Raw genomic sequence first — 18598 nt, forward strand, 5'->3', positions numbered from 1 at the left:
TTCATATTTTTTGCATTTGTGCAGTATAAATGATTGCAAGCTAAACATATTGACTTAAAAGACATATATTGGTTTTCCTCAGGCTTCTTAGTATTGACCAGTTCTTTTTTCCTGGAGAGTCAAAAATCTGATGTGATTGCAATGATTACATAATCCTAGGAAAAATGCCTTTGATGAAAAAAAGACCTTCATTTCTAAATTAACCATGTAAATGATGTGAAGCTCAAAGTGATTAGAAAAAAACTATTGTAAGTCAAATTGTTTATGAAATGAGTAACATTTTTGATTTCTGAGGGAATCACAGAAACATTGGCTATATTCTTTATCTATAGATGATATGAGTTAAAAACAAAGAGAAAAAAATCAACAAAAGGTGTTCTGAATTAATTCATTTCTAACATCATCAACAGTATCATTATATCATTACCATTATCATTGTATCACTGTCATCCCATTGTTCATCAATTTTCTCGAGCGGGCACCAGTAACGTCTCTATTCGTCCCAGTCCTGAGATTTTAGCAGCCTTTCCTAATCCGCTCTTCCCAACGCTGCCATATTGGAGGCTCTTTCAGGATCAGGGGAATGAGGCCCGTTATTATTACTGTTTTTGGCATATAGAATACGTCACAGGTAGCTTGCCAGGCTCTGCCATGCAGGCCAATACTCTCTGTAGCTTGCCAGACTCTTTGAAGAAATACTGCCATTATCATTATAAGCACCAACATCAACATCAACATCACTTTTCTCTGAAAGGAAAGTCTGTTGTTGCTGCAATAGTTAATGACATTATTATTTTATTAAAATAACTTTGGCAGATAGCTATTACCTTCAACTTATAGGAACAAATTCAGGTAATATGACTTCTGGTCTTGAGACCTGACTTAATATATTTATAAAAACAGAAATCAAAGATGCATCACTATTGTCATTTAGTTTTAATATGCATTCTGTTATACATAATTTTTCTTCCTATATTTTCTTACATATTTTCTGAAAGACAAATTTACATGCTTCACTATAGAGTTGAAAAATGCTAAATACATATATAATTAATGCTCAAAATAATATGCATAAGGGCTGGAATTAGATGGATTTTATGTGCTGTGCTCTGGCTGTTAGAAGAATAATTCTGACACAAAAAAGAGCTACAAATATGATGAAGATAAATGCAAGAAATTCCATAATTAAATCTTTTTATCTTATATCAGTTATTTATTTGTGGTCACCATTGATCAATGGTCATTTCTCTTGATAAAAGTGGTATTCAAAATTATTCCTTTAGTAGTTTATCCATTAACTATACTCTTATTGTTGCTGGAGAATTATTGCTGGGCAATAACACAATGTGGGAAAAACTTAATTGTATGGTGTTTTGAAAGACATGGAGAAATCAAAACTATTTATGGTTATATGCATAAATGGTTCAAAATTTGAACTAGATCAGAAGGAAAAGAAGGTGATCGTATATAAATGGAGGCAGTGGAGAAGAAGCTTACCAGGAACTTTCAGGTATCAGAACTTTTATAGTTTCAGAACTAACATGTTCTCTAACAGAGGAGGGTCTGCATGTCAGATCTCTAATTGTATGTGGTAGGCATGGATTGAGAATCAGATATGTTTAATTATAATTAAAAGTAATTATGAATTCAAATGCTTGAATATAAGAAGAATATATGAATTGGTAGCTTAGATCTATTTCAAAAATATTATTTTATTTGGAATGTAAAGAGTGAAAAAGACAGAAATTTAGAAACCAGTCAGCGATTTGAAGCTGAAATATATTTGGGCATCTGAAGATAAGCCTACCTTTCTAACTTATTTCTATGTAGTTAAAAACTTCAAATATATTTGTAACCCAAGACACAACATAGAAATGAACTCACAGGGGTAGAGCGTTTGCCTTGCGTGCAGCCAGCCCAGCCGAGCCGTGTTCGATTCCTCCACCCTTCTCGAAGAGCCCGGCAAGCCACCGAGAGTATCTCGCCCAAAAGTGCAATTAGTTTATTAAACTTTATTCCCTAGTAAAAGTCAACAGAGTATACTACATGCATCTATATGTTTTAAAGGACTATAATATTCTTAGTTTAATAACTCATTGCACAATAGAGATAAGGTAAAATATTGCACTTTTGTAGCAAATGAATGAATAATGTAAGGCACAGTGTCAGCAGAAAAGACAATTTGTAAAATACGTGAACCACTGTATTTAACTGTTGAAGAATTTGAAACAGCTATTTAGAATTTGAAGACTAGATACAAAAGAGATTGTTTGCTTTAGGGAAATGAGATTGACATAGAATGTTACATACAGGAATAAAGAAGTGGAGCCTTACCTTGATGTATGAAACATATTCAGATACATTTTTTAAAAGTGTTCAGGGTTTCTATGTTTTCCTTCCTGAATATTGACAAGTAAAATATCCGACTGAATTTTTTTTCTTGCTGTAAGGACATAGACACATACAATGTAGACATTGCATGCATATGGAGTGATAGTTCAGCAGGTAGGATATTTGCTTTGTATGCAGTCAACTTGGGTTTGAACCCTGGCATCCCATATGGTCCCCCAAGCCCCTCCAGGAATAACCCCTGAGTGCAGAGTCAAGAGTAAGCTCTGAATACCTCTGTGTGTGGATATTTGACAAATATATTCTAGTTGTTCTTACAGAATATGCATAAAGACTAATTCTTCAAAAGACACAATTGATAAGTATCAGTAAGATATGAACTCATCACTTAATCACTTAATCACTTAACTTCCCGTTAGTCGTGGATTTGCTGGAGCGGGCGCCAGTAACGTCTCCATTTGTCCCTGTCGCGTGCTAGTGTAGCCCAATGGTATCTGTTCGCTCCGGGAACATGAAGGGCCTCAAACCGATCGTTCATGATCTTGACGAAGAAGTCTGACCATCTGGTAGGTGGGCGGCCAAGCGGTCTTTTGACATCCTGTGGAATCCAGTCAGTAACAGCTCTAGTCCAGCAGTCGTCTTTAAATCTCATTACGTGACCAGCCCATCTGATTTTCAACACCTTGGCATATGAGACAGCGTCCATGATTCTTGATCATCAACGGATGTCAGAACTCCGGATTCTCTCTCTCATTTGAGTGAAACGTGATATTCCAAGCATAGCTCTTTCTATTCTTCTTTGGGAGACCTGAATAGCGTTCTCATCTTGTTTGCGTAGGGCCCAGGTCTCTGAGGCATATGTTATTGCAGGAAGAACAGTGGAATCAAAGAGATGTGCCCGGAGCCGGAGGTTCTTTGTCCTCTTAGCTATTTCTTCGACGTTCTTGAAGACATTCCAAGCCGCTCTCTTCCTCCTGCGCAGCTCGGGTGCCAGGTCATTTCTCATGTTGACCTCTCGACCTAGGTACACATAGCTGTTGCATTCAGAGATGGTCGTTCCATTGAGAGTGAATGGGGTGTCAGGAACAAGGGTGTTTCTCATAAACATTGTCTTCGTAAGATTCAGCTGTAGTCCTACCTTTCCACACTCACGGTCAAAGTCGGCCAGCATTTGTGCCGCTTGGCTGATGTTTGGTGTTATTAAAACAATGTCATCAGCAAAGCGGAGGTGGTGTAGTTGCCGACCATCTATCTTCACTCCCATTCCTTCCCATTCCAGTCGTCTCATGATGTTCTCGAGGGTGGCACTGAAGAGTTTTGGTGAAATGGTATCACCCTGCCGCACCCCTCTCTTGACATCAACGATCACTTCTTTGTAGAATGGTGAGATCCTGGTAGTGAATCCGCAATACAGCTCACAGAGGATCCTGATGTATTGGGCTTGAATGCCCTGACTGGCTAGGGCTTCAATGACCGCTTCCATCTCAACAGAATCAAAGGCCTTCTTTAAATCAATGAACGTTAAACAGAGCGGCATCTTGAACTCCCGAGAAACCTCAATGAGCTTGGTTATTGTGTGGATATGGTTGATGGTGCTTAATCCTTTGCGGAACCCGGCTTGCTCGCATGGTTTTCCTTCATCTAGTGTTCTGCCAATGCTATGTAGGATGACTTGAGTGAACAACTTGTAGATGACAGACAATAGGCAGATCGGCGATAGTTGCCAATGTCATGGATGTCTCCCTTCTTGAACAGTAGTACGGTCCTGCTGGTTTTCCATTGGGACAGAACCTTGCATTCAGACAGGTAGCGAGTGAAGAGCCGAGCCAGTGTATTGATGAGTACTGACGGCAGGTTCTTCAGGTGTTCAGGTCTGACCTTGTCTGGGCCGGGTGCTTTTTGCTTCTTTACCGACGAAATGGCGTGTTGGATTTCGAAAATTTCGAACGGGATTGGACCACCGTCTCCTTCGTGCAAAATTCTACTTCACAGAGCGGGGAGAAAGGGCTGCAAAGTTCAAAAAGAGAACTCCCAGAATGACCACCAACTGGGAACTCTTTGGTACTATTGCGGCAACATGGGAAGATGCCATTGTTGACAACATTGACGAGGAATACGATCGACTGGTTCAGCACCTCCATGAATGTGCGAGGAACGCCAAGAGAGAGATAGCCACAAAAAATCGCCTATCTTCGAAAACTCTTGAGCTAATTCGCCAGCGTGGTTTGGCACATGCCTCAGGCAACCGCAAGCTAACGTCCGAGCTCGCAAAGCAGTGCAGAGATGCGATCAAGGAAGACCTCAAAGAGAGAAGAGCAGAAGTACTGGTAGATGCGGCAGAAGCCGGGAAAAGTATTCGTAACGCCCGCCTGTCCTTCGCCAACTATAAGACCAAGATTACTGCCCTCCGACGTCCTGATGGATCCATCACATCCTCCAGAACGGCAATGGAGAAGATTATCCATGATTTCTACTCAAATCTCTTCGATAGCCATGTCCACTTGCAGACATACCAAATTCCACAGGATGGATATGTGGTTCCCAACGTTCTCCCTTCCGAAATCCGACACGCCATTTCTTAGGTAAAGAAACAAAAAGCACCCGGCCCAGACAAGGTCAGACCTGAACAATTGAATGAACTCATCAACTGTCAAAAAAACCCACTTCAAGACATTCACCTTTTCTTTGGGGGGGGGGCGGGCATTGTTGGTGTTTGATATTTGGAATGGAACTCAGAGCCTCACACATATGTAGCCTCCATGAAGCCTATGGATGAGCCACATCCCTAGCCTCTATTCACCTCATTTCCTACAAACTTTTGATATCGATTCCATTATTTTTTATGTTCAGAACAACTCACTGAGAGATCTGTAGTCTTAGATTCATTTTCTCTGGACATACTTCTCTGATTGCCACCACTGAGCATAAATCACCACTTGTCACATGCACTGAGCAGTCTTGGTAGCTCTGGTCTCTGATCCTATCAGATCTATCACTACTCTGTTAATGTCCACCTACCACTACTCTGCTCTGTCTTGGGGGTAAAGGCAGTGAATATGGAACCCAGTGCAACAGGGACACCAACATTTGAATCTCAATTTCTCTAACAATTAAAAACTGTATACTCTTGCTGGAGCGATAGCACAGGAGGTAGGGTGTTTGCCTTGCACAAGACAGACCTGGGTTTGATTTCTCCATTCCTCTTAGAGTGCCCGACAAGCTACTGAGAGTAACCTGCCTGCATGGCAGAGCCTGGCAAGCTCCCTGTGTCATATTCAATATGCCAAAAACAGTAACAACAAGTCTTACAATTGAGACATTACTGGTACCTGCTCAAGCAAATCTATGAACAATCAGATGACAGTGTGACAGCGCTATAGAAATAGAATCTGGGAATTTTTTAAATAGAAAATTTAAAATAGTCAATATGAAGACAACAATGCCCCTTTAAAGTAATTTAAATTCAGCTACAATGGTTATGAAAAATCAAAGGAATGACTTAGTAAGGAGGTGATTTACTAGTACTGCTGAAAATGAAACAAAAACTACTATTAATGAACTGATTTGCCAAAAATTTACATTGGGCAGCAAGAACTGGTTTCGTTTGGTCAGCCAATTTATAGGTTCAAAAAGTAAATTAGGAATAATGAATGAAAGATAAACTTATTGTTTAAAAGCTCATTTACACAAATTTGCTATCACAATTATCATATTATTTGTATTCTAAGATTGGAAATGCCTTGATGGTGCTTTCCACTTTGCTGATTTGTATTAGTTGTGACAGTCCTCTAAAAATGATATCTCTATTTAAACGATCTCAGAAACATTTTTCTAAGGTTCTAGATAACTAAGCTCACAAAATATACGTTTATTAGACTCCCACTTTTTTTATTGTGTGTGTGTAGAATTATGTATGTTTGTGTCATTACTAACTATATGATTTGGGGGGGAGAGGGAATGCCTTTAGATTTCCTGTCTGAACTGAGATTTTTATATTTTGCAACAAACATTATTTATTGTTCTACTGATTCATTTATTCATTGGCAGATATTGATCAAAAAATCTAAATTCTGAAAATTGGATGAGTAATAGTTGTCAGGGGCTGCAGTGATAGCACAGAAGGTATGGCATTTGCCTTGCACAAGGCCAACCTGGGATTCGATTCTTTCATCCCTCTCGGAGAGCCTGACAAGCTACCAAGAGTATCCTGCCTGCACAGCAGAGCCTGACAAGCTCCTCATGGAGTATTGGATATTCCAAAAACAGTAACAAGTCTCACAATGGACACGTTACTGGTGCACACTCGAGCAAATCTATGAACAATGGGACGACAATGCTACAGTGATAATTGTTGTCAGAAAGCCTATAAATTCTGGACTTTAAAAACTAGAACATGTGGGCTTAGGGCAATTGTACAAGATAGCACAGAAGGTAGTGTGCTTGCCTTGCATGCAGTCAACCGGTTGGATCCCCAGCATCCAACCGGGCATATGGTCCCCAGATACTGCCAGGAGTATCTCTTGAGTGCAGGACAAGGTGTAAACCCTGAGCACAGCTGGGGATAGCCACAAGCAAAAAACAATAACTACAATACTAAAAACTATAACCTGAGAAATGGTCTTCAGTAGGAAACATGACACTTAAGACTTAAAGGGGTCTTTGTATGTGTAGGATGAGTCACAGAGTGGTGACCAGTGATGGTGTGGATATGGGGAGAAAGGGACCAGTGGAAAAGTCAACTGGTTTAACCTTTTTGAAAACAAAATGTGGACATTCCTCAAAAGACTAGAAATTGAGTTCCCATTTGACTTGCAATACCACTTCTGGGAATATACCCTTGGGGCCCCAAAAACACACAGCAGAAACACCATCTGCACTCCTATGTTCATTGCAGCACTGTTCACAATAGCCAGAATCTGGAAATAACCTAAGTGCCCGAGAAGAGACGACTGGATAAAAAAAAAAATTATGGCATATCTACACAGTGGAATACTACACAGCTGTCAGGAAAAATGAGGTCATGAAATTTGCCTATAAATGGAAGGACTTGGAGAGTGTCATGCTGATTGAAATGAGTTAGAAGGAGAGGGACAGATATAGAATGATTGTATTCATTTGTGGGTTTTTTAAAAAAAATCCAGTATAAAACTAATATTCAAGGTCAGGGAATATGGACCAGGAGGACTGGCTAATGGTTGGAAATTACCACAAGAGTGTGGCAGGTGGAGGCTCTTTAAGATAAAAGACGGTCCACTATGACAATATTAGTTGGAAATGATCACCGGGTAAGAACTGAGTACTGGGGGCTGGAGCGATAGAACAGCAGGTACGGCGTTCGCCTTGCATGCTGTCGACCCGGGTTTGATCCCTGGCATCCCATATGGTCCCCTTAGCAGTGCCAGGAGTAATTCCTGAGCGCAGAACCAGGAGTAACCCCTGAGCATTGCTGGGTGTGACCCAAAAAGCAAAATAATAATAATAATAATAAAATTAAAAAAAGAACTGAGTATTGAAAGTAGGTAAAGTTATATATATGATAACCTTTTAAGCATCTGTATTGCAAACCATAATGCCTAAAATGAGAGAAAGAGACAAAGAGAGGGAGAAAGAGAGAGAGGGGGAGAGGGAGGAGGGAGAGAAAGAGAGAGAGCGAGGGGGGGTAGAGGCAGGCTTGGGTGTGATGGTTTGGGGGAGTGTGAGGGAAACTTGGGACAATTGGGGCCAGGAAAAATACACTGGTGGAGAGATGGATTTGGGTGCTGGGACATTGTATTACTGAAACCCAATTATAAACAGGTTTGTAATACTCTATCTCATGGTGATTCAATCACTTGATCACTTGATTCAATAAAATACAAAAAATAGATTTATAAAAGGACTTAAGGGAGATAGGGGAGAGGAGAGTGGAAAGACAAGGAGAGTGATGGAGGGAAGAATTCAACCAGGAGGTTGGTGTGGTGCTAAAGGATAGATACGAAATCTTTTCAGCAGCAGCAGTGTAGACCACTGGAAAAAAATTGTTTTTTTTCTTTTAAATTAGCTTTCACTGAAGCAAACTACTGGGTAAAAGGCAAAAGGGCTAGAGGTGGATACTGGTGGGGGCAAGTGGCACTGGTGAAGAGATCGGTGTTAGAACATTGTATGCCTGACACCCAATCATAAATAACTTTAGCAATTCCATGGTGAATAAAGAGAAAGAATAAAAGAAAATAAAAAATAAAAAGATTAATAATATACACTGACGCATAAAGAATACATGTATACTCAAGTTGTTTCAAATAAACGAATGAAGCAAAGTTCCTGGAGTAACTCACAGACTTTAGAGCATGTTAAACACATGAGAGGCTGAGATGTCCAATCTATCTCCACATGACCTCCCACCACCTCCAGTCATGACTCTTCGGATCTCAATCCCTCTGGGTCCATGCCTCACTGCACTGTACACCAGATTGAAAATGGTCCTGCTATTTACTTGCTATCTGGGACCTCAAGCATGCTTGGAAAATGCTGCCTGCAACCCACCAGCCCAGCAAACACAATTGTCCTACAAAGCTAGTAGCAGAGAAGGACATTAACCATAGAATTAATCAAATATTGCAATTAATACTAGAAGGAATGATACAATATTTAAAAATAATGTACAGTACAGCTCTTTGATATAGAATCACGCATGGTTTTCTCAAGGAAATATCTTGGTGTGGAGTGGATCAAAAATGTTCCTCGGATGGGGGTCAAGGGCATATCTGAAGAACAGAAAATAAATAGCATGTGTAAAAGCCTTATAGGGGAGGAGGCATGACATGACTATACAAGTAATAGAGTAAATGGACTGTGACGATGGTTCCTGTTGGAAAGGAAGGGGAGAGTCCAATCAGGAAGAACGCTATAGCATTTTTGTCACTCTTAAAAGAATATATCACAAGGAGAGGGAAAATGCCAAAATCAAGTTTCTGTGCGCTTACTCATATTCAACCCTCAGTTGTTTTATTTATCACTGAAGCAACAATTCTCTAGAGGGAAGGCGGTGGGTTGTATTAGCATGAAGAAATAAATATTTCCAGATAGGAAAAACAATATACGGTAATAGATCTATGCATTATAGCAGAACTATTATATCCATCATGCTGACGGCCCAAAACGCTCCATTTTATATGATTCCACATTTTCTGATGACACTACATTGAACAAAAGAAAAGAAAATTCAGCAATTACATTGAAAACTGGCATTATTAGCACCCTTGTAAGTTATGATCTGTATAACATTCCTGTACTTAACTTTTAAGCTTGTTGTCTTCCTAAAAATGTAGGAAACTGCTGGAAAATTTATAAATAATAATAGAAACTATAAACATACTACATTTTTATGTTTTAGTTAAATTAGACTCATATGCTTTCCATAGAAAATAGGACCCAGTGTTCAAAGGCATATTCAGAAGAATAACTAAATACCTTTCTTTGAATGTAGAAATATTTATAAAATTTATAAAAATAAAAAGCAATTATTAAAGTAAAAGAAATATTATCATGACACTTTAAAAAATAAATCAAAAGACATTAAAATATTCAAAAATTTCTAATGATAAAGGATAAAAACCTTGGACCAAACAAAAAGATAAAAATCCCCAATATGAATAATTTAGCTTATAAATTGAGTTTATAAAGGAGTCCCTCCCTCCCTCCTTCCCTCCCTCCCTCCCTCCCTCCCTCCCTCTCTTCCTTCCTTCCTTCCTTCCTTCCTTCCTTCCTCCCTTTCTTTATTCCTTGTGGTGCTTGGGGATTAAATCACGTTTGACTGCATACAAGATGCACGCTTTACCCATGTAGTATCTCTCTAGTCCTTTATTTAACTTTTAATAGTGTTTTTTCAGGAAAATAATTTCAGTAGATGTCAATAATTAGCAACAATTTTTACCAACAGAACAATTTAGAGTCACATAGAGTTTTATACTGCCAATGGTGATTCTTTAACAGAATCCATTTAGTTATATGTTTTATTTTAAAAGAAAATCCTCTCTTGCCAAACATAATTTCAAAAATGAGCTGCAAGGTACAAAGAAGGAAGTAGGCTTTTTAAACCTGTAGAGTTCAGCATCCGGATGGAGAGGGGAGTAGGCAGTGCTCTTGCCTTGCATTGACTGACTTGGCTTCTACACTCGGTAGACACCCCATACCATCTCCCAAGGCCCACCAGAGTGAACCCCAAGCACCACCGGTTATGGTCCCCCAAAGCAAACAAATAAAATCCTCAGTTCAAACACTAACTTAAAATGTATTCTAAAATTCGGAATAGCTTTATCAGTTAGTGCTATGGAGTTATTTCTTTCATCTGTGAGAGGCTTTCAAATCTCATGGGATACCCTTGAGTATGAAAAAACTAGATAAATGATTATTGTGATTAACTTAAATCTTTTTAGCTGAACTTGAGGATGAGGTGCCAAAGATCACATTGGACCACAGTAGTTACTGGAAGGTTTGTGTGGAACCAGATGCCACCTGCTGATGAGATAGCGACATGCCTGGAATCGAAGGTGAGGGAAGGCAGGACTTATAGTCAGTCTGGAGCCAGGAAGCCACCAGGCTGCATTCCATTGCCTCCTCACACCCAACCCCTGCAGACAAGTAAAGGCCAGCCAGAGCACAACGGTCCCACTGGTCTCTGCTCCCTTGTCGCGCCCAAGACTACTTCAAATCCTGCTTAGTCTCTTCCAGGGCGGCCCGGCCTCGCCAGGCTACTGCAAGGTCCACTTGGTAGCACAATCCAGGAAACTTCTATTTCTTCACTTTACTCTTCTCAGTCCCTCTGCACCAGCTGAGGCAGTGACCTCTCCAAGTGCCAAAGTTTCACGATCATCCTGTTTTTCGTCGATTGCCTCAAGCAGGCATCAGTAACATCTCCTTCGTCCTAGACCTGAAATTTTAAAAGTGCCACATTCAAAGCTCTTTCAGGGTCAGGAGAATGGGACCCATCATTGTTACTGGTATTTGGGATACTGGGTATGACACGGGGAGTTTGCCAGACTCTGCTGTGTGGGCAGGTTACATTTGGTAGCCTGCCAGGCTGTCCAAAGTAAGAATGAGATGATAGCTTCCGGGAACTGGGTTTTATAGTCTTTGGTCTTGGCAGAGTCTCCTGCCCCCACGCCTGGCTGTCCTCGCTGGGGCCCCTTGGAGAGGGGGTGGGTTGAGTTTCCCTCCCCACAGAGCTCCGGCAGCTGAAGACCTCCAGAACCAGCCATAATCATGCTGAGATCACTCTCCACATGCATGAAGGTACTGGCAGAGAAACAAAGGCATGCGGATCCCAGGGCTGAGATCTCCAAGCCTGCTCGGATCGGGGCTGAGCATCCTCCACCCAGATCCTCCATCTTTTCTCATACATGTGAAAAATAGTGCCTTCACCCTTGAATATACTGAATGAGTATTACTCCATTTAAGCACAAAAGCAAAACTGCTAGTCAAAGACAATGTCTCAGCAACAGATTCCAATGATGTTTGGTGCCTGGGGCCTGAAAGAATAATTCCTGAGTGTAGAGTCAGGAATAACCCCTAAGCCTCAGCGAGTGTTACCTCAGAAACAAACCTAAATAAGAGAACATATAGATCAGCCGTCTAGTGTCTCGTCAGGCAAGAGATTTTGAATGCCGTTTTGCAGAAGTTAGAATAAAAATGTCAATAGTGGGTATGACCACCTATGGAGACTTTGAAACCAAGATGTTTTGAGAGTAATTGAAAGTCACTTTTCCTAAGGGCCCAGACCCACAAACATCAGCTACTAAGGGATAGACGTGGCATCTCATTATTTTTGAACGAGAAGTCTTGGAAAAGCAGTTAAAGCATAGAGAAGATCTCTGAGTCCTGGCATGCCTTGTAATAGTTGCACCTACTAAACACAGTTTGGTGTTTTGGTGTCTGAATTATCACTAACTTGGCAGTGCCATGTTAACTGTTTGTATCTGATGAAGGAGGAGCAAACACTGAATATAAATGCTTATATTCCTCTGAGTGTATCCATTTTTGAAATCTGTGTAGTCTGCAACAGTTTATATGCAGGGCATTCTTTCCTGTATTTCCAGCATTTCATACACTGTTAAAATAGCTATTGTTTTGTACGTGTGTGCTGTGTATCATGACTGACAAGGGCATTCACATGTTTTATATCAGTCCATCACTCCCTAATGTGAATCTTCTTATCCACATTTTATGGATAAAGATGCCGAAACAGGGATTTATTAGTTTGTCAAAGATCACATGAACAATGTAAAATGCAGCAGCCAGACCCCAAAACCCAAACCCATAGCTCAGCCCCCGACTCCTGAGTATGTCTCAACAGGAAGGTGTGTGTGACCAGTTATTACAGCTACCATTACTTTCTTATTGCTGTTCATTAAAAACTTAGGGCAGAATGCAGCCAAAGGAGTGTGTAGATACAAACTGAAAACTACTACAGACATCTGATGTTTTGGCATCTGTTAACTGGTCCTGTAAGTGTGTGCAGTTTTCCCGGGTCATTACCAGCTGAACTAGCCCAGATGAAGCCCAGAGGGAGAGAAATAGGAGTCATTAGCATTGGTGGGCAAGAGTGTGGGCACCTGAGACCCAGATAAACTTAGTGGCCTCCTTGGAGCACTTCAGGGGAAGAACACCTCCATTAACTCAAGTCTGGTTACTTCTACCCCAGTGTTTACTGTATTGTTTCCCTTTTGCTCTCTGCCAGAGACCCGGAAATACCCCTGCTTTAGTTTTATTTGGCCAAAGTATAGTTCTAATATATATATATATATATATATATATATATATATATATATATATATATTTACTTTTAAAATTTTCCCATCTAATTCTAAACTTTTTAAAACTGATTGAAACTATCAATGATGCTCTTCCATGCCCATAATCCCAACAAATAGTCACCACTCGTGAACTTCTCTCCTTTCCCTAAGGCCCCACTGGAGTGCTAAGTGGCATTTGAACCAGTTGCAAGAGTCACCCGAAAGAAAAGCTTTCACCTGGAAAGCATTATTTTTCATCCTCCTCTTTTACTTGCAGTAGTATAGTTCCCAGCTGCCTATATTAATCCTATATCAATGTCTAGTGAATCCTAATTCAATCTATTTCCAATATGAATGGCAAATAGTTAGATAGTAATTTGACAATTTATATAATTCAATCCTCTCCTTTTCTCCGTTGTTTCTCTTACCTCAAGTGTTTTTATTCAACTGTTCTCTATGTTCTTCCATCATGTAAAGCAAATTCCTGACACAGTGTTATTTCATTTATCTTTCCTTCCAGCTAAGATGGTCTTCACCCAATAAACAGGATCAATTTCCTTAGTCTCATGCCTCTACGAAATGTAATCTCACTTTTCCCCCGACTAACCTACCTAGTAACCCATCCCACTCCCTCTATATTTTAATGCATTAGTACTTTCTCCTTCAATGTAGTATAATAAAATGCACTCTAGTTATTCCTTGCTTATTCATATCTGTCCTTCACTAGAATATCAAGTCCATGTGGATAAGTTATGGCTTCTACACTGTCATAAAGGAAGAAAGAGAGAAAGGAAAGAATTACTTGCTGCATATCAGCACTAGATTACTTGCCAAATCAGCAAATATTTTGACCACAAAGCTGAGAAACTTATGTGCACTAGAAATTTCTGTTTTCTTGCACTCAAATATAGTTTTACTTAGCCTTATTCAGCAAAACTTATTGTAGAACCTAGATGAATTAAGTACAGATTAAGCTCAGAACCCTTTATCTACATTTTAATTCTTCTCTATCTCCTGGTTCAGAAAAACAACTAACACTATGATCTTCCCATTTGATCTCAATCTATTTGTCTATTTAAATATTTTTTAGGATATATAGTATTTTTGTTTTGGTAAGTGTTTTATTTATTTTCTTTACTTCCTAGTCAAGGGTTTTTGTTTTATTACTTAATATCTACAGAGGAGATTCGATCCAAGTCCTATCCTTTGTGAAATAACTTCTTGAAAAGCAATTTTTTATATTGGATATCAAAGCAGAAATAACTATGATTTATGAGTGGATGCATAGATATAGAGCCACAGTAATAGAATTTTATGCATATTAAAGTCATAAAGAAAAATTTTATTAGTGGCATTAACTGTATTATTCAACATCTGGAAATGACTCTTTATTTGTACTACAACTTGGAAGCCCAGAAATAGAATCACCACATAGAAAAATAAATGGAACAAAAATAGGAACTGTTTTTAACACCAGTGATACAAATATTAATAAAAAATCACAAAAAGAATTTAATAAAATAAAATATACAGCATATGAATCCTCTCATATAAAGTCCAAGAATAAGGTCAGAGAAATAATACAGGCAGTAAAGCACTTGCATTGAATGTAGTTGATCTTGGTTGGACCCCATGGGAACCACCAGTAGTGTTTTTTGAGTAGAGTGTCAGGAGCAAGTCCCAATCATTCCTGGGCCTGGCCCCCAAACAACAACAAAAAAGTTTAAAATTAGCAATATATGCTTATATCTATAGATATTAGAATAATGTTAATGTTTGGATTCAAGATATAAACATCTACTGGTGTGTAAAGAATGCATGTTGCTTTTAATGGTATAGAACTGTGATTTATGCATTTTTCTATATGTTGGGAGTAATCAGTTCCTTTATCTAAAAGTTATCCAAAATCACACACAACAGTAATAGCTGTGTGCTAGATTTAGTGAAAACATTGCTTGAATGCTAGATTTAGTGAAAACATTGCTCTCTGTTAATAAACTAAATTTTAGAAAAATGATATAACCACCAAAAGAAACATTTTAATATATCATAGAGTAGCAAATCACTTTTAGAAACTAGAAAACATATAAACAAAAAATAAGTAGTAAGAGTTTTTAAGTCATAAATAAAACATAATGAAATAAATTTCAAAATAAAACATAATGAAATCAATTAGCAGCAAATTGACATCAAATACTTATCAAGAAAGCAATAGTTACACTCCCAGATTCTTTTGTTCTCTGTTCACCTAGAGAAATGTTCTCTTTCAACAAACCTAGAATGAAATATGCAGATTATCTTTCAACACACACATTCTGTCTTTAAAAATAGCTCGAGAATCATATGCATATTTCATCTAAGATAAGTTGAAATAGAACATCCATCTAGGTGAGTTGAGAATTAGAGGATCTAGGTTGGATATACTATATTGGAAACATGGAGATTAGGGACTGTTTATTGAGATCGTTATCTTTCTTATTACATCTGGCTCTAAAGATTGCTAGCAGCAGACAGGAAATTGGAGAAGACTCTCGGGTATCTGACAAGTTCAAAGAAAAGAACCAAAGATACTGGCAATAACTTTTCTTAAAAAAAAAATCGTTTCATTTGTTAGCCAACTCTAAAACTGATAGTCAAAAAAAATTACTTTCAATTAGCATAGCTACCAAATACTTTTCAGTACCTGACAGAAGTGGAGTGTGTCTAATAGTAAAGATTCATATGTAATAAAAGGATAAAAGAGCGAACAAATAGTGATTATTTTGATTAAATAGAGAATATGAAAGGAGAATTGAAAAAGTATTAAATGACATTCTGAGTGGTCACTACCTTGATGTCAAAAATAGAAGAAATTTATACTTACCTTTGAAATTTAATTCAATTTTTAAAAACCGAGGTAGCATAGTTTACAGTGGTATTGAAGTCATTATTTTCTAGTTGCAGAGTACTACACAATCCCACCACCATTTTCCAATCGCTTTCTCTTCCCCCACAACCTTCCCCACCAACTCCCGTTTGTATTTCTAATGATCATGTCTAAAAACTTTGTTTCCATAGAGAATTGTCTCATCTTTTTATTAGTTTTTTTATACTCTGCATGTGAGCAAAATTGTTTTATATACATCTTTTTGATATACATCTTTTACTTTATGACTCACTTCAACATACCATCCAATTTCCTCCAAGTTGTAGTACATTTTTTTTTTTTGCTTTTTGAGACACACCTGGCAATGTTCAAGGGTTATAATTTGCATTTCCCTAAAAATAAGTAGTTTTGAACATTTATTCATGTGTCTATTGGCCATTGTTATGATTTCTTTGAGGTTCTTTCCGTTTATCTTTCTTCCAACTTTTTGACTTAGGGCTTTCAATTGCTGTTATTGTTTTCTGATGTTGAGTTCTATGTAAATTGCTATTTCATTTTTAACTTATTTTTTTATCATTGTGGGAATATGAATTCACTATTGTTGATAATGGTTTCCTGCAGGCTAGAGCGATAGCACAGCTGGTAGGGCATTTGCCTTGCATGAGGCCGATCCTGGTTCGATTTCTCCATTCCTCTCAGAGAGCCTGGAAAGCTACTAAGAGTATCCCTCCCACACAGCAGAGCCTGGCAAGCTCCCTTTTGCATATTCAATATGCCAAAAAACAGTAACAAGTCTCACAATGGAGATGTTACTGGTGCCCACTCGAGCAAATCAATAAACAACAGGAGGACAGTGCTACAGTGCAATGGTTCCCTGCACACATAATTACAACACCACCCTCATCACCAGCAAACCCACATCTTTCCCCTGATAACCCCCATATGCCTCCCTTTCAACCTCACTCTAAAAAACTCAGCTCTCTCGTTGTGTTGGCCTTAGCCCTTTACTGCTATCTGCTCTGTGTCTTTAAGTGCCATACATGAGTGCAATCATTTTGTATATATCCCCTTCCTTCTGACAACTTCACTCAACATAATCCTCAAATTTCATTCATATCATGGTATTCTATTCAATCTATCTACCTATCTATCTATCTGTCTGTCTGTCTGTCTGTCTGTCTGTTTGTCTGTCTATCTATCTATCTATCTATCTATCTATCTATCTATCTAGCCTGCCCTGATTATTACAAAACCAGAAAGTAAAAATATATGAAATGTACCACAACTTCTTGATTCATTCATCTGAAGTTATGCATTTGTCTTGTTTCCATATATTGGCTATCATGTCTATTTATCAATTTTAATCAGTGTTTTTGTGTTGGGGGATAGATATCAAGAAGTGATATTTCTGGGTGCCATGGGAGTTCTATCCATATATTATTTGAGAGAGTTCCATATTGTTTTCCACAGAAGCTGAACCACATGACATTCCCCCAAACAGTGGATGAGGATTACTTTTGCACCACAACCCTTGCCAACACTGGCTATTTTCTAGACTGGTCAGTGCCATTCTCACAAATGTGAGATTATGTCATTTTTGTTTTGTCTCTTCCTTCCTTCCTTCCTTCCTTCCTTCCTTCCTTCCTTCCTTCCTTCCTTCCTTCCTTCCTTCCGCCGTCCTTTTTGATTCTGTGTTTTGCAATACTGTTAATAATTGTTACCTTTGCACAAAATTCCAACACCACGCCCATCACCAGTGTACCCATCTACTTCCCCCAAGTAGCCCAATGTCCCACCCTTGTGTGGGCAAAGGATTTTTTAGTTGTTTATTTTTTTTATGGTATGTGGGTGTGTGGGGGGGAGTTGCTTTAAAAATGTCATTGAGGGCCAGGAGGGATAGCACAACAGGTAGGGTGTTTGTCTTGGGCACAGTCGACCCGGGTTTGATTCCCAACTTCCAATATGGTCCTCTGAGGACCGCCAGGAGTGATTCCTGAGGGCAGAGCCAGGAATAACCCCTGAGCATTGCCAGGTATAACCCAAAAAGAAAAAAAGTCATTGAAGAATAAATATTTTGAGTGTCAATAAGTAAAAGATTTTTCTTCTTGTTGAATCATCTTTTATCTTTCATAAAATGAAAATTGTTAGATTAAAAAATTGAGATGGGTCATCTCTTGTTAGCAATAAACATCACTAAATTGAGTATGTGCTAAATTCAGCAATTTTGTAGTAAACTGTGTCCTATGAGAGTAGAAGTCTGCCACAAAATTATTGAAATTAGCCAATATTTTATAGTCTATCCTATCAGAATAGAAGTCTGTAAAAGAAAAACAATAGAAGTAGGGGGAAGGGGTGTTGAGAGATAGTACAATAGGTAATATGTTTGCCGTGCATGCAGCTAATCTGTGTTCAATTCCTGGCACATCATATAGTCCCTCAACCACTGCCAAGAATAATCCCTGAGTGCAAAGCCAGGAATAAGACCTAAATACCACCGGGTGTGATTCACAAACCAGAATTTTAAATCTTAGCAAGATTTTCTTTATTCTACATTTTTACAGTATAATGCATTTAACTATCACCAAGAACCCTGGAGAATGATCGTCAGGAATAG

Source organism: Sorex fumeus, unplaced genomic scaffold (assembly GCF_029834395.1).
Source record: "Sorex fumeus unplaced genomic scaffold, SorFum_2.1 ptg000002l, whole genome shotgun sequence".
Lineage (NCBI taxonomy): Eukaryota > Metazoa > Chordata > Mammalia > Eulipotyphla > Soricidae > Sorex > Sorex fumeus.